General features: G+C 42.9%; 2 pseudogenes across 2 annotated transcripts; both read left to right on the forward strand.

Moving 5' to 3' along the window:
• The first annotated feature begins 12,128 nt into the window (after positions 1-12,128).
• LOC309638438 (protein DDI1 homolog 2 pseudogene) lies at positions 12,129-14,166 on the forward strand (annotated as a pseudogene). The gene is made up of 2 exons: positions 12,129-12,561; positions 13,763-14,166. The product of its transcript is annotated as a protein DDI1 homolog 2 pseudogene (transcript).
• A 25-nt stretch (positions 14,167-14,191) lies between these two features.
• Positions 14,192-22,091, forward strand: LOC309663186 (regulatory solute carrier protein family 1 member 1 pseudogene; annotated as a pseudogene). Its single transcript has one exon. The product of its transcript is annotated as a regulatory solute carrier protein family 1 member 1 pseudogene (transcript).
• Positions 22,092-22,291: the final 200 nt, after the last annotated feature.

Raw genomic sequence — 22,291 nt, forward strand, 5'->3', positions numbered from 1 at the left:
TGTCTGTGTCCTTCTCCATATTCATCTTGGAACAAACCCACACCAGAACTCACTTTTCATTGCAAAACTTGCCTGTGCTTCTTATTCCAAAACCATTGCATCTGAAAAATGGCCACCCATCTCAAAGCCACCCTCTACTTTGTGTTACCAATTCAAAACATAATTTGTGTCTAGAAACAAGGGTGCTTTCAAAATTGTTTTGGAAGATATTCTAGAAGGTCAGTTTAAAACTGTCAGGATTATCTTCCCTGACTACTCTCCTCCACTCCAGCCCCCAGCTCTCTTCATTCTCCCTCATTTAGAGTCCTAGGTCACACCACGTATCAGCTTCTCAATCTTTGCTCTCAGCTTCACCAGAAAGAATTCCTGTCTGATTATTGTGTCAAACTTTGCTGTAAAGTGGGCATTTGCAAATTAATAAGCAAAAGTTATTTCTCAATGTCCCAATTTCAACTTTTAGGCAAAACCCATTGTGTTTTTAAGCTCCATTTAGCACTCAGTTCTTTCTACTGGTCTGTCCTGTTCTAACCGGCCCTGGGATGTTCTAGTGATGTGAGGGGAACCAAGCAATTAGTGCTCACTGGGTACCTGATCTATACTAGCCCGTTAAGTCCTCTACACAATCCTGGGAGACTGGCTCTACTATCTCAATGACAAACATAAGGAAATGAGGCAGAATCAGGTCAAGTTACCTGTCTAAGACTTCCAAGCTGGCAAGTGGAAAACAAATTCACATATGTCTGACTCCAAAGCCAAAGCTTTTTCTACTGCTTCAGCTAATTAACGTCCTTATTTGAAGGTTGGAACTATTCAGGCAAATAACCTTGGACAAGCCAATTAACCTCCTCTGAACATCAGGTTCCTTCCCAAATGAAGAAGTTGGACTAAATGGATGCTAGGGTCCTTTTATCTCTTACATGCTCTGCGTTCCTACTGCACTCGGGCTAGCTGATTCTGGAGGAAGAACTTACACCAAACTTAAGCCACAGCAACAGCAGTAATATCAACACTAACCATTTATTGTGTGCCTACCCTATATGAGGTGAATTATAACTTTACTTATTTTAATCCTTCTAGTACATTCTACTTATCAGCCCTATTTTATAGATGAGGATGACAGAAGTTAGAAACATGCCCAAAATCACACGGCCAATAGAAGCAAACCCGGAGGTATCTGATTTCCAAGCCCATGCTCATGGGCCCACTATGCTATGTTTTGGGAGAGGCAGGAGAAAGGCAGGCATTGTGAGAAATGGTCATTTAGTGATACAGAAATGTATACACCTGGCAGAATGATCAGACATAACTCAGTTGGGATGAGGAAGGGTGTTCAGATATCCAGGTAATTAAATCCCTGTCCTAGTCTCTGCCACTTTGCTCCCAGCTCTAGGCAGATGTGTTCCTTGCTTCCATGCACAGAATGTTGCCCTGGCAGGCACTTGGCCGGGGAGAGCTTTGCTTGGTACTGAGTCTTGCTCCCAGAGGACACTTAGACCCAAAGTCACTAAAACTTTCCTCCCACTGTTGTTGTTTTTAATCTCATCTTGTTACTGGGTCCAAGATTTTCTGACCTCTCTGAACTTCAGCCGAAACTGTCAGACCCCCAGCCCAAGCCTTCCCATGGCCAGTACTTTTTTGGGGCTGCCTGAGTCTCGGTGTGCAGTAAGTAGGGCTTCCGGGAGTATGAAATCATCACAGCTGTAATGGAAACGAAAGAAAAATGGGTCTCTGAAGAAGAAGCAAAGGTCCATCAAGGGTTATTCTAAGCTGGTCAGCTGACTGAGAAGGACTGGCCAATTATGAGGGAGGGCCTGGGCGTGGTATGAAGGCTGCCATCTGTGGGTATAAAGGTCCCACAGCCCCTGGGGAAGGAGGTCAATTCAGATTTACATAGGCCGGTGCATGGATGGCCTGGGGGAGCACAGGCATGGACTTTGGGACCAGGTAAACCTGGATTTGGATACTACTTGGCTACTTCCCTTTTCTGGCTTCAGTGTACAGCCCCAGTCAATAAACTGAGGACGACTAGAACTTCACAGTGTGGCTATAAACATTCGAAACAATCCCCACAGTACTTTAAGCACACTGGAGAAACAGAAAGGAGGCAGGGCCTGTTATCCTTACTCTGAAGGAAACAGTACGAGAAAGGTTTTTTTTCTGCCATGAGTACTCAAGCAGTCATCACCATTTTTCATGCTGTTTTGCTTGTCCAAAAATTGGGGCGTGACCATTTGGTGAGTCAAAGCTGACAATACTTACTGGACACTAAAATTCAGAATGAAGTAAGTCTCTGGAATAAAAAAACAGCTTCTTGAGACTGCTGGAGGACACCACTCAGAGCTTCAGTGGAGGAGTCATATAGCTTTTCACGTGGGGAATTTTTAAAACCTGCCTTTTCCCCACTTTAAACTAGAGATCCAATTATTGCCTGAAGATCACTATTATCCAAGAGAATAAAGGAATAATAGGTCAAAACCAGAAAAGGGAAGGGACAAATCAGTCGTAGTAAAAAAGAAAGTCACCTGTGAAGTGGGGCAGAATGGTGACCACGTAGGATAAGAAATGGACCCACCAGTCATGTAGGTAAGGGCTTTGTCCCAGAATTTTCAATAGTGCCCCCTTTAATTCTCAGAGATGTCCCAGTGTGAACGATAAATTCTTTGGTCACTTAGTAGTCATGTAGAATCTAGAATATCACTCACACATTTATGTGATAGGAGGGGGAAACTATATATGCTATTTGGGCTACAAAGCCCTAGGCAGGTGGACACTTAGAGAAGGAACTTCCAGAACCTTGCTCTCTAAGGCCAAGCACTCTTCCTCATATGTTTACTCAGTCCCTCTGATTTTTTACTTAAGCCCATTTGCTGGCTGGTGAAATGAAGTGGAGAAAATAGGAGGGTGTGGGATGAGGCAGAGAGGGGAGAAAAAGCGCAAGAAATCATAGGCTCGTCAGTTGTTTTATACTATGAAATCAAATGGGGAAATGGATTGAATGACTGTGTTTGTCTGTGGCGCCTCTGTTTGTCTTTCTGGAAGGCAGAAGTATTGCTTAGGGAGTGGAGAGCATTAGTCAGCAGCTTGGCTTGGCCTGACTCAGTGGCCCCTTTGAACACTCTCTTGTTCTAGGGTTCCTGGGAAGTGTCCTAAAGGAGCTCACCAGTTTCTGACCATTGCAGACTCGACCATCTGAGGATTTGGTATTTGTCCAAGTTCCACTGGAAGTGAGGATGTGTATGTGTGTGTCTGGTGGGTGGTGTGGGTGTACCTCCCTGATCCAGGAAGTGCACAAAGGCACCCTCCCACTTTGGCCACACCCAGCTGGCCCCCTGTGTTTTATTTTAAAAGCCCCAGCGTAGCCTGATCTGAGGTCTGTCCATTCCATCCCCTCCTTGTTTACTGGAACATCGGGTCACTGCAGTGCAGTTGGAATGCAATCTCTGGGCAATTCAGCAAGGCCAAGGCGGGTCCTACCAGGCGTCATGTCATTGCACTGTTTTTCCTCCCCTCCCACTGAGTTTTCTTGGAAGTTCTGAGCCAGGCTCAGTATGTATCTCCAGAGATGCATGCCAAATTCCCAGCTGCTTGCAACTCAGCAAGTCTCACTGCCCCTTCTTTTAAAATCCAGGTGCCCTAAAAGGTTAGAAGAAACCTGCACCAAGGGGTGTCCCAGACTCCTGATGTGTTTGCTACTGCCTGCTGTCACATAGACTTCAGACACAGTGTCCCCCCTAAAAAGCAAAGAGGAAAATCATCTCTATTGAGATGCCTTTGTGACTCGGCAAACTTGCCTCCAGTCTGTGCGTCTGTCCTACCTGAGGGAAATTGGGGGCAGCTTTGCTGCCTTTTTTCCTCCTGATTACAGGTTTCATGTGATTCTTTACCACCCTGAACTCCCGGTGATCTATCCCAGACCTCCTCCTTATTTCCCTCCAACCTTCCTGCCTCCTTAATTTCTTCCCTTCAGTGTTTTCTCTCTTCATCATGATCGCTTTATCCCTTCCTGGACTAGAGGAAATAATGGCGGACAGGGGAGAAATAGCCAAACACATCAATTATGTAAATATCATATTTGTCTCATTAAGGGTGAAAATGGTAACTGTGCCTTTTAGATTTGTTCTAGCTCTTGAATTATATTTTGATTTTTAAGATTTATTTAAAATTTAATTTGTTTTTGGCTGCGTTGGGTCTCGGTTGCTGTGCATGGGCTTTCCCTAGTTGCAGCGAACAGGGGCTACTCTTCATTGCAGTGCACAGGCTTCTCATTGTGGTGGCTTCTCTTGTTGTGGAGCAGGGGCTATAGTCGTGCAGGCTTCAGTAGTTGCAGCACATGGGCTCAGTAGTTGTGGCAGGTGGGCTCTAGAGCGCAGGCTCAGTAGTTGTGGTGCACGGGCTTAGTTGCTCCGCGGCATGTGGGATCTTCCTGGACCAGGGATCGAACCCGTGTCCCGCTGCATTGGCAGGCGGATTCTTAACCACTGCGCCACCAGGGAAGTCCCTTGATTCTTTAGGATTGAGCGCTGGTTCCCCAAGTGTGGTCCCCTGACCTGTAGCAGCAGCCTCACCTGGGAACTTGTTGGAAATGCACATTCACAGGCCCTAGACCAGACCTGCTGAATCAGAAACTCTTGAGCTACAGCCCAGTAATCTGAGTTTTCACAAGCCCTCCAGGTGACACTGATGTGTGCAAAAGTTTGTGAACCACTAGGGTAGAGGAGTCTCCATGGGGTTGGGGGCAGGGGAGGTTTGAGGTTTCCCTCTGCTCTCCAGATGTCAGAATCAGTGTGAGGAGAATAAAGCCTGTGCCGTGCTCCTGAGGGCTGGCTCATGCACCTTGCTTCTCAAGCAGGGGCAGGTGTGAGAGTGAATGTGAGGAGAAGGACTGAGAGGTGGTGGTAACACTATTGGAGGCCCTCAGTGAGCTGGCTTCATGGGTCAACCCTTTGGACGGGGTCTGGAGCTTCCTGTTCTTCTTGTGTCCAGTACCCCTCTAAGAGCATATCATGTAAACCATCACTCAGCTTCTCATCTGCTGTCAGGCAACTAAGCCAACCACTAGTTATAGATGGAAATTGTAGAGTTTATTACTTTTATTTTTTTCTTGCACTAAATCAAGCACTAACTAGAAACATGCTCTTCATCTTGCCAATTCTTTCCTTTCTATTCTCCCGAAGACCCCCTAAGATTATTAAGAGGATTGGGATCTATGAGTCTAGACTGGCAACGTCCAGCTCAGTAGCTTCTAGCTACATGTGGCCATTGAGCAATTGAATTGTGGGTAGTCTGAACTGAGACATGCTGAAAGCGTAAATACACACCATATTGCAAAGGTATAGTAAAAAAAAAGTATAAATTATTTCATAAATTTTTTTTATATCGATTACATGTTGAAATCATAAGTTGGATGTATTGGGTTACATAAACTATATTAACATTAATTTCATCTATTTATTTTTACCTTTTAAAATGTGGCTATTGGAAAAATTATAATTATAAATGTGGCTCATATTTGTGACTCACATTTTATTTCCATGGGGCAGTGCTGGTCTGGTTAGCTGTGGGCTCTGGTCAAACCCAGGATTTTTTTTTTTTTTTTCGGCTGCGCTGGGTCTTTGTTGCTCCGTGCAGGCTTTCTCTAGTTGCAGTGAGTGGGGGCTACTCTTCATTGTGGTGCGCAGGCTTCTCATTGTGGTGGCTTCTCTTGTTGCGGAGCACGGGCCCTAGAGCCGCACGGGCTTCAGTAGTTGCAGCACGTGGGCTCAGTAGTTGTGGCTCACAGGCTCTAGAGCACAGGATCGGTAGTTGTGGCGCATGGGCTTAGTTGCTCCACAGCATGTGGGATCTTCCCGGACCAGGGATCAAACCCGTGTCCCCTGCATTGGCAGGCAGATTCTTAACCACTGAGCCACCAGGGAAGTCCAAACCCAGGATTTTAAGTAAGACTAGTGGATATGCCAGGAGCAAATACAAGGGAGCATGTGTAAACTATAACATGTACAGCATGTTAGGTAAGGCAATGTAGCCTAAAGCATGGCAACTGATCTCCTGAACCTTGGAGCTAGACATACTAGGGTTGTCTAGATTCTGTCACTTACTCAGTCAAGTAACTTAACCTCTCTGAATTCCAGTTTTCTCATCTGTAAAATGAATTGTCTTGGTTCCTAACTCAAAGTGCTTTTGCGAGAATTAGTTAAGACAGTGACTGTAAAAGCCTGAATACTATTCCCAACTGTTAATAAGTACTCAATAAATACTAACTCTCCTTAAGTAAGAAGAAACTGTAATACTAGATGGTATTAGATACTCATTGTGGAACCTTCATTTTGGAGAGTCCTTAACATTTTAGATGGATTCTCCTCTATCTGGAATGGTTTGTGTATCATCCTACTCAAAATATGGGGTGAATATGTTACCTTTTCAGTGCTTCCTCAGCTGGAAATCCACAGCTGGCTATGGACCCCTCCCCACCACTTCCTACTGTGGTACTTAAGGTCCTCACAGTGAAAAACTGGATTACATAGAGGATTGCTCCTGGACAGAGACCCTGGTTTGTTATGGTTACAAAACTTGACAGTTTATATGGCATAGACTGGATGGACTCTGACAGCAACAGAAGACAGTGTCCTTCCTGAGTGAGGGAAATAGAGTCTCTTCACTAGCAAATACAGTACTCCAGGTGAGTAAAGTCAGGGTTGGGTGGAAATGGGAAGGGAATGTTAAGGTTCTGGCTTTTTTTTTTTTTTCATAAGCCTGTGATCCTGGCTCTCCCTTGCTCTGAGTTTTTTTGTGTTTTTTGTTTTTTAAATTTTGTTTTTTTATTTATTTATGGCTGTGTTGGGTCTTCGTTTCTGTGCGAGGGCTTTCTCTAGTTGCGGCAAGTGGGGGCCATTCCTCATCGCGATGCGTGGGCCTCTCACTATCGCGGCCTCTCTTGTTGCAGAGCACAGGCTCCAGACGCGCAGGCTCAGCAGTTGTGGCTCACGGGCCTAGTTGCTCTGCGGCATGTGGGATCTTCCCAGACCAGGGCTCAAACCCGTGTCCCCTGCATTGGCAGGCAGATTCTCAACCACTGCGCCACCAGGGAAGCCCCCATGGTTCTGGCTTTTAAGATTTATGGATGAGCCCTGAAAGAAGAGTTTTAGTCCTTCTGTTCATAAGAGCAGAGAACACCTAGTTTAGATTTTCCCAAAGACGAGGCATAGCTCTCACAAGTTTACATGGAGGCAAGGACGAGATAAAAGGGTACTAGTAAGATGAAAAGACAGTGGAAAAAACAAACAACAAACAAATAGTAGAAGGTGCTGCCTGGCTCCACTTTGAAAGACCCTAAGAGCATCCAGTCAAAGTAGCATATCTCCAGGTGCAGAGTCTCTGAGATCCCGGAACACTGACACCATGATAAAACCTGTAACTGTTCCTTAGGCATCAAAAAAAAGATCCTGAGTTTCCAGCCATGGCTACTACTCAAAACAACTACAAGAATGAAGAAGCAGAGACCACACAAGGTGTTTTCATGCAAGACTGAGTGTTCTGGATATCTGCTCTGGCCAGTTTTCAATCTTGAGAAAAGAAGCAAAGTGATGTGCTTGGCTGAGAAAGGGATTAAAGAGTCTTTGGTCTCTTTCTGAATTGTACTACTTAATTTATCATCATCACCATCATCAACACAGTGTTTCCTACATGCCAGAAACTTTGCTTTCCCTGATTGATCTCATTTAATTTTCCTGACAGCTCTATGAGGTAAGTACTATTATTATGCCATCTTTATGAATGAGGAAACAGAAGCTTAGAGACATTAAGTAACTTGCTCAAAGTTACACACACCCCTGTCCTGGGCTTGCTGGGACTTCCATGCTCAATAAACAGAGAGGCAAACTGAAAGTGCCTTATTATAGATCACAAAGGGAATCCCTAGATCAGAAGTTCTGAACCCTATCTCAACCCTAGGGCCCCTTTTTATAAGAAATCTTTTATAACACCACATTTACTATCCTGAAATGAAATTCAGATTATATAACCCACTTAACACACTATATTTGAAAATCAATATTTAGTCATAAAGAGACATTAAATGAGTGTATATTATAATAAAGTAGTATACATTGCAATATCTAAACATTCAAGCATGATGAAATCATCAGACGCTGGCACCTATGTATAGAATCACCATGGAAACCACAGTTACAAATGCTGACAATTCAAATACCACAAGTAGTACTGATATTGGTCATATGATTATCTGGCAAGACAAGCAACTCCTAGTAAATTTCTAAATAAATAAAGTACAATTTTACCTTGATTTATATGTTGATTACATTCTGGGAAAATTCAGTGTGTATTAATTAAAAACATGCAAATAATACTTTGTGTTTATATGTAAGGTGGAGTTAAGTTCCAGATCATATAAAATTTTCAACTGTATCAATATCTGGTAGGACATTCAAAGGGTGGGACAATGTTTTTATTGGGAGGGAATTGCTCTAGGCGTTATAAGACATTATGACATCTAACCCATATCTCTGCCAAGAAAAATGCCAGTAATATCTCTGCCCCAATTATTGGGCCACCAGAGACTCCTTGTAAATTTCCAAACACCTTAGGAAAATAGTCCTCAACCTTGGCTTTAACTCAGATACTGACAGTAGGGAGGCATCTGCAGAGCCTCTGATATAGTTGCTCAGGGCCAATGCCTGGTCATAAGGGTTTTAAAAAACTGCTCAGTTGATTCTACGTAGTAGCCAAGGCTGAGAACCATGTCGTAAAGGAGGTTCTGCTCTTTTGAGCATCGTTGCCTTAGCTGAGTCAGATCACCAGAACATCGACCTGACAGGCTTTCTTTCTGCCTCATGGAGCTATTTCCTGTCCGATAGAGCCCAAGGGCCTCCTAACCTAAGGAACAACCTCTCCAATTATAAAATGGGTCAGCGGGTATGTGGCTCTAGGCTGTGAAAAGCCAAAGACCTACTTTCAAGAAATCCCAAGAGTTGGGTAAATGATTAATCGTTTACTTCCAAATTTAGAACGAACAGAAAAACATAGTTTAACTAAATTAAAAAACAAATCAACCAGTGACTGATTGTTTAGGAAATAAACTTGTACTACATTGTGTCCAAACACCTTCTAGAACCTCTAGTCATCCCTCCTTAGGCCTAACTTGGGCCTTTAACTTTGTAGGAAAAATAAATTTATAGTCTTTCTTCAGTTGTCTACTAAATCCTACATCAGGAATGGTAGATACATTTATCTCCAGTGCTAACTGTAAACAGATCAGATTTGTCTGCCTGGAGAGGACTTTGAAGCCTGATCCAGGCTAACTGAACAGTGCTGTGGTGGGTTGGTTAGTGATACCTGTCATGGGCACAGGATGGGGAGAGGAAAGAAAGTGCCCCATTCTTCCCGTAGACCCTAGCGGAAGAGGCACATTTCTCAAAAATAACAGGTGAGCTTCTCAGTCCTGGTCAGCTTTTGGAACCTGATTGGATTTTATGACCATCATCATCATCATCCAGTGAGTTTCCACTTATTGAGGTATAGCTATGCACTGCACATTTACTACCTCATTAATCCTTACAACTCTACAAGATAGGCATTTTCATCACAGTCTGCGATCCCACAGCTCATGGAAGGAACTAATCATCTAATCTGTGGTTGCTTGATGCTCAAGTCCCACAGTACAATAAATAATATGGAGTGAAATGTGGCCTCAGACCATCCTCCAAAGCTCTAATGTTCTTTATCCTGCATCCACATCCCCAGGATTCTTGCTCAAATGATACAAGATTCAACAAATACCAAATGATAATACACATACTTATTTCTCAGTATTTTCCCATTATTTCCTGGTACTGCATCCCGTCCATGTACTTAAGCAAAAAACTTAAAACATATGGCAGGGATGTTTGTGTTAATAAACTTTCTTTGCTTTGTGTTTTTCCTTTGTTGAAAACATTTTTAAAATGTTCATTTTCCTGTGACAGTCCAGTATAATAGAGGGAATCCAATTCATTGCCATAATTCAGCACCTAGAAGGGTGTTGACACATAATAGACATTTAATAACTATGTAAAATGAATGAATCAATGCAATTGACATTTTTGTCCAAGAGCAAATGATTAATTTTTATGAAATTAAAATGTTTAGTTTTGATGAAATCCAATTCATCAAGGTTTCCTTTTATGATTTATTTATTTATTTAAAACAGTTGACTTTTTTTAAAATATATTTTTTTAAAGTTTTATTTATTTATTTTTTGGCCACGCAGCTTGTGGGGTCTTAGTTCCCTGACCAGGGATCGAACCCTAGGCCCTCGCCCTCGGCAGTGAGAGTGTGGAGCCCTAACCACTGGACCGCCAGAGAATTCCCCTTTTATGGTTTATTTTTTGTGTGTTAAATCGAAGAAGTTTTGGCCTTACCTAAGGTCACAAAAATGTTCACCTATGTTTTCTTCTAGAAGTCTTATAGTATTAGCTTTTACATCTAGGCCTATGATCCACTTAATCCATTTTTGATTATTAAGATCTGTGTAGAGCTTAGGGTCAGCTTTCTAAACACATCTTCATCTGCTCAGCACTGAAGAGGCAGGTGAAGCAGTTTAAGAGTATGGATATAATGCTTCCTGTCTTAGAACATGGTCTAAAAGTTGTTTTTCCAGAAAAGTATCTCATGGCAATGTCAAATTTATCGTTTCACTCTTTCTCGTAAGAAGGGGTGCGTCCCTTCTTTTCTTCCCCCAACTCTCTCCCCTGTCTTCTACAGTCTCCAGAAACAGAAAACTCTAGTTTCTCTTTCTGTTTCAGAATAACAATGTCACAAGCAGAAAAGGAAGTATTAATCAATACTTTTTTTTTTTAACATCTTTATTGGAGTATAATTGCTTTACAATGGTGTGTTAGTTTCTGCTTTATAACAAAGTGAATCAGCTATACATATACATATGTCCCCATATCCCCTCCCTCTTGCGTCTCCCTCCCTCCCACCCTCCCTATCCCACCCCTCTAGGTGGTCACAAAGCACCAAACTGATCCCCCTGTGCTATGTGGCTGCTTCCCACTAGCTATCGGTTTTACATTTGGTAGAGTATATATGTCCATGCCGCTCTCTCACTTTGTCCCAGCTTACCCTTCCCCCTCCCCGTGTCCTCAAGTCCATTCTCTGCATCTGCGTCTTTATTCCTGTCCTGCCCCTACGTTCTTCAGAACCTTTTTTTTTTTTTTAGATTCCATATATATGTGTTAGCATAGGGTCTTTCCACGCTTCATCTACTTAAACAGATAGATAACAGCCCCGAGCAGCACTCTTTCAAGTAAACCCTGAGAGGCCGTCGCAGGCGGGTGGTGGCCACCGCGCTTGCCGCTGAGGGCGGGACGAAGGGCGTCCCTGAGCGTGTGCGAGGGAGGGAAGGGGCGGGCGGGCGTGCCAGCGGCCCGCGCCCTCCGCCTGCAGCACCAGTCAGGTCCCCCCGCCGCCCTGCCGCCCCGCGCCGAGGCCACCCTGAGCCGAGCTGGGTCGGGTCCGGGCCGTGCCGCTCACCGTGTACTGTGTGCGGAGGGACCTCCTCGAGGTGCCCTTTTCCCTCCAGGTCGACGCTGACTTGGAGCTGCACAGCTTCTGCGCTGTGCGAGCTCCAGTCCGGCATCCCAGCTGCCGAGAGCCAGATCGTCTCCACTGAGAGGCCCCTCCTTAGACCACCAGGGATTACTGGCTGCTTAAGTCTTAAAAGATGGCTACGTTGGGATTTTAACGAAAGAAGGAGAATGCAGACCCTTGACTTTCCGTGCAGTTCCCAAACTTACCCCAATAGACTTGCGCAGTTTATCAAAAGACTTTCTTCAAAGGAAGATAATTGGATATTTTCAGTCAGCAGTACTTCCCAAAGTGAGAAGTGTGAAAGGAGAGGGGAGATATGCTAAGAGCCATTTTATTTTGAGGTACTTCTTTTTATAGCCTATTTTACTCATGTGTATAAAAAAAAACCCACCTCCTAATAAAAATCAGCATTCATGAGAAAAAAAGAAACAAAAGACAAACAAACAAAAAAACCAACTCTGGGAAGTGCCAGCCACCAGGAGCCCACAGTCCCACTCATCTCCTGGAGAAATAGCTTCATCAGGGTTTGGACAATCCAGCCTTGTTCTGATGCCTGTTGCTGGCCAACTCCCCCACGAGCTGTCCTTGCTGGAGGAACGCAATCCACCCTGGCAGATGCTCTGCTCAGAGGAGATCTTGAGAAATCTTCTAGGATCCTGGTGCAGCAGCAGCAGGACCGAGCCTGGAGAGAGCAAGAAAGGATTCATCTCTTTTCTGCGGATCCTTTTGATCTTGAGGCTCAGGCGAAGATAGAAGAAGATACAAGGCAACAGAACATTGAGGAAAACATGACAATAGCTATGGAAGACGGTCTGGAAAGTTTTTGCCGAGTAGTGGTGCTTTATATTAACTGGAAAGTGACTGGACATCCTTTGAAAGCCTTTGCTGACTCAGGAGCCCAGATGACTATTATGAGTCAAGCCTGTGCAGAAAGGTGTAATATTGGGTTGGACAAAAAGTGCCTTCGGTTTTTAAGTAAAACCAGAGGACAGATTTTTTCATTTTCACTAAGGACTTTATCGAACAATGTATTCACCCTTTTGTTCCACTACCTTTTGCCATTTTTCAGGCAACTTCATAATTCCATCTTCCCCAAACTTTTTATCTTTTTGAGCAAAGAACTGTTCCAGGTGCCTTTTACAGTCTTCTAGGGAATTGAATTATTTTCCATTAAGAGAATTTTGTAAAGACCTAAATAAATGGAAATCTGAAGGTGCAATGCCTGTTGAATACAGCGGATGAATCGAAACTTCCCAGCCAAGCTGTAACAGTTTTTGTCTGGTCATCAAAGAAATATGTGGTCTTGCATTATCCTGATGGAAGATTATGCATTTTCTTTGACTAATTCTGGACGCTTTTCGTCGAGTGCTGCTTTCAGTTGGTCTAATTGAGAGCAGTACTTTTTGGAATTAATCGTTTGGTTTTCCAGAAGGAGCTCATAATAGAGGACTCCCTTCCAGTCCCACCATATACACATCACCTTCTTTGGAAGACGACCAGCCTTTGATGTGGTTGGTGGTGGTTCATTTCATCTGCCCCACAATTTCTTCCGTTCACGTTATTGTACAGTTTCCACTTTTCATCGCCCGTCACAATTTGTTTTAAAAACAGAACATTTTCATTACGTTTCAATAGAAAATTGCATGCGGAAATAGAGTCAAGAAGATTTTTTTCACTTAACTTATGTGGAACCCAAACATCAAAGTGATTAACATAACCAAGTTGGTGCAATGATTTTCAACGCTTGAGTTGGATATTTTGAGTATGTCGGCTATCTCCTGCATGGTATAATGTTGACTGTTCTTAATTAATGTCTTGCTTTGATCGCTATCAACTTCAACTGGTCTACCCGACCGTGGAGCATACTCCAGCGAGAAATTTCCAGCACAAAACTTCACAAACCACTTTTGACATATTTATCAGTCACAGCACCTTCTCCATATACTGCACAAATCATTTTTTTGGCGTTTCATTTGCATTTTTGCCTTTCTTGAAGTAATCAAGCATAGTATGCCAAAAATTAATCTTCAAGATTGAACTGGGTACACAAAAATTCACCAATTTTGATAAGTCTTTTTTAAAATGTGTGCTGATATGACAGCTGTCACATACAATCTAACAAAATTGTTTAGAATGACGTTAAAGACAACTAAGTACTACTAGAGCCATCTTACAGAAAAAACCAAACGAACCTTTTGGCCAACCCAAAATAATGAGGCTGGTGGACCGTTGGTGGACACCCAGAAGATTATTGGAAGGGTACATCTAGTTCAGGTAAAAATTGAAGGCGATTTCCTGGCGTGTTCCTTCTCTATACTTGAGGAAGAGCCCATGGATATGGTTCTGGCACTGGACACGCTGAAATGGCATCAGTGTTCCACTGACCTCAAGAGAAATGTACTCGTGATCAGCACCACAGGCTGACAGACCACCTTTCTTCCAGAGAGGGAGTTACCAGAGTGTGTCCAGTTGGCATATGTGGCCGGGCAAGAGGAAATACGGCCAAAAGAGGTTGCAGACCAAGAATTAGCAGAAGCCCTTCAGAAATCTGTAGAGGGTGCAGAGCGTCAGAAGTCATGATGCATGTCGTGTGTATGTACTGCAGCTGGAGTGGGCCCCAGAACAGAGAAAAGAGGTAAAGAAACTGCCTCACTGGGAATGTCATCATTACCAACGTCAGGTGGATTTAACCATCAAGCCCATCCTTCAGGACAGAGTCCCGAGATTGGTAATCCTATAATTCTTGCTCACTCTGTCTCTGCTTCGGTCTACGCCATCAAACCCAGTGACCCAGACAGCATTGAACCTAAAGCTGTGAAGGCTTTGAAGACTTCAGCTGAATTCCAGATAACCTCTGAAAAGAAAGTACATCTTCCTCTACAGGATCTTTCTGATTGTGCTTCCTCAACAGACAATGCTCCAGCAAACCAGAGTCCAGGTACACCTTTGCAGAATTCACTTGAAGAAGTCATTGTTGCAGAAATCTAGAGAAATCTGCTGAAAGAAGCACCCAGGGCCTCAAATCTCATCTCCACACAAGACAGGAAGCTAGGTTATTTGTCACAGCTACTAGGATGCAAGAACCACAGAGGCTTATCAGTGAAAATGGTTGGCATCCAGAATATCAGTACCTGAGTCAGGTAAATGGCCTTCAGCAGCATGAAGAACCGAGGAATGAACAGCATGAGGTTATACAACAAAATGCTCCACATGACCAAGAACATCTTTATAACAGAAGGGACCTTGAACGTCTTGGAGAAAAGCAACAGAATCAACAAAGAAGAGTTGATTTGGAAGCTACAATGAAAGGAGACAGTTTACAGCAGAATGGGGACCTTCCAGGTACAGAGAAAAATATTCTACCTTCAGGATGCTTTGGCTGCTCAAATTCAGAAACACTTGTGGAAGTAGATACAGTAGAACAGTCCCTAGTTGCTGTGCTTATTTCAGCAGGCAGTCAAAATACCAATGTCAAGAACATTGGTGCATCTGATCTCACCTTAGATAATCCCTTGATGGAAGTAGAAACATCAGAATGTAGCCTTTCCCCTGAAATGTTGAGTAATTCCATTTCCACTCAGGATTTACAGCTTCTAGAAAGTAATGTTGAAATGTCTGGAACAAATAAAGAATACGGGAATTGCCCTCCTCTTTAAGTCTCTGTGGCAGTGGTCAGCCCTCTGCCGAGTCAACAGAGGAATCTTGCTCATCTATAACAGCAGCCTTGAAGGAACTTCATGAACTTTTGGTCATTAATAGTAAACCAGCTTGAGAAAACACATCTGAAGAAGTTATCTGTCAATCAGAGATAGTAACTAAGGGCCAAACAGGTATTAAGGACCTTTCTGAAAGATGGTCCCCAAATGAGCATCTTACAGCTACCCAGAGTGAACAGTGTTCACAAGTCTCCTTTCATCAGGCCATATCTGTATCAGTGAAGACAGAACAATTAACAGACACTTCAACTGATGCTGGAGTAGAAGATGTAGAAAATATTAACTTCAGGGGTCCATGTGATAGCCTGTTAACTGGTGAGGAAGGTGTCCCCAAATCTAGGGAATCAATAAATGAGAGCAGTTCTGTCACTCTAGCCTCAGCTAAAATGTCTAATTAACTACACTGCACCTTAGGTGTAGAAATTTGACCCAGACTTTTAGCAAGTGAGGAGGATGCACTCAATCAGACTTCTGAGCAAACCGAGTCCTTGTCATCCAGTATTACGTTGGTTAAAGATTCGAGTCAGTGCACACAGAATCCAGTGACAGACAGGACTGAGACCAGAGAAAATGTTCTGAAGCTGCAGGGCCACTTCTAGAATTTGAACCACCTACCAGCCATCCATCATCAAGTCCCTCCTTTCTTACACAATTAATTTTTCCTGCTGCAGACATTGACCAGATTCTCCGTGCTGGCTTTACTTTGCAGGAAACTCTTGGGGCTTTGCATCAAGTTGGTGGAAATGCAGACCTTGCACTTATTGTTTTGCTAACAAAGAACATTGTAGTTCCTATATAACCATGGAAAAGTGGGCTAGACATTACTCCATTCCCTTAAAAAAAGCTACACATACACACACACACACACACACACTCACTGCATATACAGTATATGTAGAAACCTGCAAGCAGAATGTTGAGCCAGATTTTTTTTTTTGTCATAGTCTTAGGTTTTATTTATTTTATTATTTATTTATTTATTTATTTATTTATTTCTGGCTGAGTTGGGTCTTCATTGCTGCATGCGGGCCTTCTCTAGTTGCGGCGAGCAGGGGCTACTCTTCTTTGCGGTGCACGGGCTTCTCATCGCGGTGGCTTTTCTTGTTGAGGAGCACGGGCTCTAGGCCTGTGGGCTTCAGCAGTTGTGGTGCACGGGCTCAGTAGTTGTGGCTCACAGGCTCTAGAGCACAGGCTCAGTAGTTGTGGTGCACGGGCTTAGTTGCTCCGCGGCATGTGGGATCTTTCCGGGCAGGGCTCGAACCCGTGTCCCCTGTGTTGGCAGGCGATTCTTAACCACTGCGCCACCAGGGAAGACCCGGTCTTAGGTTTTTATAGCAGCCTTTTTCACTTAGGGAAGAATACGTTACTAAACGAAATGATAAGGATTATTTTCCTTCTTTCTTTTCTCCTTATGTAAAAGTCCTTTGAAGATAATTTTAAAAAATGTTTTTAATTGTTGTTTCCCATACTTTAAAACTCTTGATTTCTCTAATTCACATAATAAATTTTAAACCTTTCCAAAGTCATAAAGTATGCTCAAAATGTAACCTCCCCAACAGACACTGCTTTATCTTGTAATTCTTAAGCCTCTTTTAAGAGAGTTTGCTCTGATTGGACATTACTTTCCATTTGTAATGTTTGAACACTGATCCAAACAGTGTATTTGTTCATATTGAGAAAGAGATAAAATCTAGGTTCCTGGTAAGTTACAGCGGGCATTTGGAAACAAGCTGAGATACAAAGTTGCCTGGGCCACATTTCTTCTCCTTTTAGTCAGGGAAGGTTATTGTGAGATCACAGGTTCAGAAGGAAGCCTCAAGGAATGTCTAGTATATCCCTCTGTTAAAAACAAAGTATCTAGAGCATGTGGCTTTCTGCTCTTCCAAAATTATATGCTACTAATGGGTATGGCAGTGTGCAATAGTCAGTGAATCCTCTGCACAAAATTGTCAAAATAACTATTTCAGGAATCTGGAAGTCAACCAAAAAGCACTGAGAAGCATTAGTTCCTGAAAAACTACTGTAGTTCTGGGTAAGAGCAACAGAGCCTGAGGCCTTTCTGCCTGAAAACCCCCCACCCTACCCACCTTCCATCCCAGCTTGGTTGGAGAGAGCAGCAGTAGTTTCACCAGTATGGGCCTGGCAAGGAAAACTTTTCATGGTTATTACCACAGTTGAGGAATATCCCAGAGGCATGACTGTGGAACCTGGTGGTCCAGTGGTTAGGACGCTGCGCTTCCACTGCAGGGGGCATGGATCCCTGGTCCGGGAGCTAAGGTCCCACAAAGCTGTGTGGAGGCAGAATTTACTGGATACAGTGAAAGCAGTGCTCAGAGGGAAATTTGTGGTTGTAAACACCTTGGACGAGCTCAACTGTAGACTGGTCACAGCTGAGGTCACTCACTGCTGGTCACAGCTGAGTCAGTGAGCTTGAATACAGGTCAGAAGTTCCCAAACTGCAGAGAACCGATGGTAACAACTCTCCGACATCCAGCCTTCTCCCAGAAACCAGCAAAAGCATTTATTGATTCCTTTTCGGCGGGGTCGTGGGCAGGCCCCGGATGGGCCTTGGCCTGGGTGCGCAGAGCAGGGCTTCCCAGGAGGGCAAACAGGGCACGGCTGGAGCTTTGGGGGGTGCTACGTGGCCTCGGGTGCGTGGGGGAGCCGCCGGGAGAGGATGGGCTGGGGTTCCGCAAGCACCGCGGGCAGCTCACGGAACTGTGAACTCAGGCCCGAGGCTCTGTCGCTGACCAGATTTTTTTTTAATATTCTTTTTGGCCAAAGTAATTTTTGATCTCTCGTCTGATGGATTTGTCTATTTGTTAAAATTTGGGCCTTTTTAAATGTATTGGCAGTATGTGCATACAAAAGTTTTTTATTATCAAGATGATATAATCGGTAATAAAATTGATGGTGTTGCATATAGCATAAAAAGTAAAAATAAAAATAAAATAAAGTAAATCCTACATTGTCTGCAAAATAATCCAGGGTTTGAGGAACAGACAGACCACCAATAGTAAGCTGAGGTCTATGGGTGGGAAAGGGTGAGAGGTCAAGGACCCGCTATTTTGCTCAACCTCTAGCTATTTCAGCTTTGAGCTGTGATACCACATGAACAAGACCTCTCTGTTTAGGGACTTTCTTGGGGAATCAGGGGAAGGGGATGTCTTAAGAAGGATCTTGTCTTCTGAATTCATACAGCTCCTGAGAAGACTTGATTTCATAGCTGGAATGGCAACCAAGGTTCTGTCTGCTTACAATTCCAATTGCACACTTATACCATATTTTTATTTCTCTGACCTTCTGGGAAGGACTGAGAAAAAGGAAATGGACTTTGTTAGATCTTCATTAGATATATGGAAAAAACGTTTGCTTCTCACAGTTGGGCTTGTGTCCTTTACTGTTTGTTTCACATACTCATGCTCAGGATCACTCTACTGGCAGGAAGCACATCCCCTGAGCTTTCAAATCCTACTTACCTATTGACCAAAATCGAACCCAAGTGTTTTTCTATGAATCCAACTACTCAGGCATTCTTAGTGATCTCTATATTTCCTAGTCTTAAAAAAGGGCACTAATACCAGAAATAGCCAGGAGCTAGGAGAGATGCTGGGTGTATATAGAAAAATGAGACACAATACATACCTATCAGGAAACTTGCAGCCTAGTGAAGGGGTCAGATGCAACAATAGCTTATTATAACACAGTGCTGTGATAAGAGATGTGCATAGACAGCTATGGAAGACAAAGGTTGGGCATCTAATACAGAACAGGCTAGGCCAGAGTACAGTATGGAGTCAGGGATGATTTTCTGGAGGAGGCAATAGGTTTTGTTGAGTTTTGAGATTAACTTGGTATAGACTATCAACGGGGTGGTTCCAGGCAAATCTGTCAAAAGCACAGAGGCATGAGATGGCATGGGAAATCCAGAGAACTACAGGTAGTTCAGTAACCCATAACCAGACCCTCTTAGCTCACTTTTATTTTATTTTTATTTCCATTTTTTATTTTTTACAGTAGGTCCTTTTTGGTTATCTATTTTAAATATAACAGTGTGTACATGTCAATCCCAAGCTCCCAATTTATCCCTCCCCTCAACCCTTCCCCACTGGTAACCATAAGTTCATTCTCTAAGTTTGTGAGTCTGTTTCTGTTTTGTAAATAAGCTCATTTGTATTATTTTTTTTTAGATTCTGCGTATAAGTGATATCATATGATATTTGTCTTTCTCTTTCTGACTTACTTCACTTAGCATGATAATCTCCAGGTCCATCCATGTTGCTGCAAATGGCATTATTTCATTCTTTTTAATGGCTGAGTAATATTCCATTGTACAATATGTACCATATCTTCTTTATCCATTCATCTGTCGATGGACATTTAGGTTTCAGCTCACTTTTAACCAGTTTCCTTTAAATTTTTTCAAAGGAATCTAGGAGGCTCTTTGATGGCAACATGCAATTCCTCATCTCAATTGTCCCAAGCAAGTTTATTCCTTGGCTCCTGACTCAGTTCAACAAAATTGTGCAGAAATTTAGAAATCTTCTACTGTTACTTACACAGGTCCCTGGGGGATATCACTCTCTCTCCTTAGCAGTTTATCACAGGACCTCACAAAATGTCTGCTCCTTGAGTTGTTCTGACAATTCTATCCTCTACACCTTGCTAGATTTCTAGTGATGTGTTAGAAAGCCTTACAGATTGGCTCCCTGAGGGGACTAGCCACCCTTAAGACAGCTCCAAGAGTGGCTGGAACATAAAATATAAGAGAGAAGTGGCAAGAAATGTGGTTAGGCGGAATATGAGTGGGAAACCAGATTATGAAAATCTTTGAAAGTAGACAGAGGGGCCAAAGGAAAAGTAGACTGTTGACCTATAAACTGAGCTACACAGATGAAAACTTGCTTATTCTAATTGCTCTAAGGTACAAGCTGGTCCCTCCTACTGAATTATACATACATTTCCTGAGGGCAGAAGTCCTGCCTAATATTTCCTCTATGATTCTACACACATGTTCAAGCACATAGGAAGGAGTACAAAATATGTTGGTCAGTGGATTCGAATGGGCTACCAAGTGAGGCTGCATAGATTTTTAGAAAGGGATACCTTGCGTTGCATAGAGTCAGATTTTTCAGAGGCAGGGAGGGGTAGAGTTTGTACGTTTATTTGGAGTCTGAGATCCTCTCCAATTACTCCAGCCTATTCTAAATGGCTGTTTCTCTCAATTTTCCACCCTCTCCGCCACTAGGAGGCAGCATAATTTCCCTTTGCCCTCTGGGACAATGATTCTCTATCCCATAATACATAGTATAAACATACATACAAAATACACACAAAAATATATGTTCCACCTGAAGCTTTGACCTTGATTGACTGGAAAAATGTTGCTTGGTGTTTTGGCCAGTTGGCCCCAACGCTCAGGACAGAGGGTTCTGGAGCAACACTCTGACCTCCAACTATCCCTGAAGGAGCTGCCCCAATGAAAACTACTTTCTATGAAACATCTGGATGATACATTAATTCTGCAAGCAACAACGGGCAAACTCAAACATTACAGAATCCTATATTGGGTAAAGAGGGTTTAGATGGGGTTGGCGGTCCTCTCCTGTTGAGTTTTATGCAACCTTGGGCCCCTAGGGAGTTTCCACAGAAAATCAGTTCAGGATGTGCTGGCCTCGTTTGTTGTAGCTTTCTGTTTATTTCTTAATGGTTGCAATATAGTGGCACTTGTGCTTATGCCAGCAGCCTGAAGCCTTTTAGCAAATTAGAAATATAATGCCCTATTAAGAAGCCAAAGTATGTTCCAAGCATATTTTTCTCAAGGCCCGTGTTTTCAGGATTACCTCTGCCTTGGTGACAGTGAAACTTAAGGAAAGCTATTTAATTTGATCATCATTGTCAATGTGCCAGTTAAACGGTGTCAGGGTGTCTCGGGCTGTCCTGGAAAAGATTTGTCAATCACTTTAGCAGAACTTCTCAAAGCTTGTGACATCAGAGGGGTTCAGGTTATTTCTGAGTCACAGGATGGGACAGCCAAGGCCAAGAACATGGTCAGCCTCTCTCAGACACACAGCTTCTGTCAAAGTCAAGTCTTGGGCTGGCCTCCTGCCTAAGCCCTTTTAAGAAAGATTTGCTTCGACAGGTGACTAGTGCATAGACCAAGATTATAAGCTACTACACGTGTGTGGGGAGCAGAGACCACGCAAAGTTTTAGGAAGAAATTCAGCTTTTCTTCCTTTGAGCTTTGCTGAAATCTCTCCAGAGTTTTCAAAGGCAAAGTCAGCACTGTTCCTTTCATAAGCATGTATTGAGTCTGAACTCTTGCCAGGGCCTAGGACACAAGGGAAAATGAGACCTGGAATGTGGATTTGGCCATCACACCTGTTGCAAATGGGCTTGCACTGGGCTAAGGGACATAGCCAAAGACAAATCCTTTCCATGTGACACATTCATGAGAATAAATAATAAAAAATAAATGAAATACTACTTTTAAACAGGAAATAAACATTAAAGCAAAACAGAAACATTGACTTGGATTTTTGGAGCTGCTATTATAATGGAAGAGTCACATGTATATAATAAAAGAGATGATTATAATGTACAGAATTGCCACCCATCTAAGTATTTTCTAAATTGCTATGAGAATGCAGAAGAAGGAGTTATTGACAAGAGTTTAACTCTCTTCCCACTGAGAATTTGCAATACTAATGACAGAGAAAGCCTGGTGGAATCACCTACCAGGAAGACAGTGGCCTTGATTCAGACAAATCTTATTCATTCACTCAGCAAATATTTATGGAGCACTTATCATGTGTTGTTAGCTTCTTGGGATACATCAATTAACAAAAGGGAAGAAGATTCCTGTCCTTATATTCTAGCAAAGAAAACAAGCAATGACCAATAAAAGCACTTCCTCTTTTAAAGTTTTTAATTTTTAATTGTTTTATTTCTAATTTTTTAATTGAAGTACAGTTGATTTACAAGGTTGT

This window comes from Balaenoptera physalus (genome assembly GCF_965194825.1).
Source record: "Balaenoptera physalus genome assembly, chromosome: 1".
In the NCBI taxonomy this organism is placed as follows: Eukaryota; Metazoa; Chordata; class Mammalia; order Artiodactyla; family Balaenopteridae; genus Balaenoptera; species Balaenoptera physalus.